Source organism: Littorina saxatilis, unplaced genomic scaffold, assembly GCF_037325665.1.
Source record: "Littorina saxatilis isolate snail1 unplaced genomic scaffold, US_GU_Lsax_2.0 scaffold_705, whole genome shotgun sequence".
NCBI classification, from domain to species: domain Eukaryota; kingdom Metazoa; phylum Mollusca; class Gastropoda; order Littorinimorpha; family Littorinidae; genus Littorina; species Littorina saxatilis.
The window spans coordinates 42,501-43,438 of record NW_027125849.1 but is presented as its reverse complement, the minus strand read 5'-3'; the positions used below and the strand labels follow the sequence as shown (position 1 = coordinate 43,438).

Here is a 938-nt window from a genome sequence, read left to right as displayed (position 1 = left end):
CAATTCTATGTCTTACCTTATGACTATGATACTGTTCGACGAACTAGATGGAAATCCTTCCACGAATTAATTTAGCAAAAACGCTGTTCGTGAACAACAGCGATCGCGAAGATTCTTTGGGCAGAATGTACCCAAATCAAACACGGAGTTATTTAAAATTTCTTCTTACAGAAATAATTTAAATATTCTACTTACCACCGTCTGGTCTGTATATGAGTGAATCCGACATGAAGCAGGAAACGATTTTGAATTTTGAAGAAAGAAATGAAGAAAGATTCTTCCAGAAAATATTCTAATTTCCGTCGCTTCACGGATAATTTGACTAACTAATTTATGGGGTAAACCAGTTGTCAATGCAAGTTTTTCTTAGGTACGAACACGAGTTCAGTATAGATCCCGGACAGAGCCCCCATTGTTGCAGTTCCACTTTTTACCTTGTGTTTTAGATACAATATCTAAGAACACACCAAAGTTATATTCAAAACTTTACAACAGTCATGCTTCAAATCAATCTCGTAAAACACTGATGATTTAGATTAATGAATAAATTTATTGGTTGGTAATATTTCCGGATTCTTTAACAAACTATTTCTATTTTAGATCTAACGAATTTGCGTTCATAGTTAATTGTTCTTGCATTGACAGCTAGTTTAGGTCGAACTGGACTTATCTCAACTGGGCTGGTTAGTTATAAAGTCCGAATGTCCTGATGGAAGCCTGGATTCACATGATGACCATAGTATTGACGAACTTGATGCAGATCACTTGATGATGATGATGATTAGTAGACAAACTCCTTTTGCTCCTCGCTGGTGGATCACACTGGTGGCGTAGCTTGGTTAGTTCACCCTTATCCCAGCGGATCCCAGACGCTCGAACCCCTGGATCAAAGGTAATACTTGTTATTAACAACGGTATCCTAGGATCAAGGTTAATTT

General features: G+C 37.2%; 1 long non-coding RNA gene across 1 annotated transcript in view; it reads right to left on the bottom strand.

Moving 5' to 3' along the window:
• Positions 1-530: 530 nt before the first annotated feature.
• The window catches only part of LOC138954316 (uncharacterized), a 1,021-nt gene continuing 613 nt past the window's right edge, over positions 531-938 (bottom strand). Inside the window, exon 2 of the long non-coding RNA XR_011451791.1 lies at positions 531-881. This is a non-coding gene — a long non-coding RNA (uncharacterized lncRNA). The remainder of the gene's footprint in view (positions 882-938) is intronic.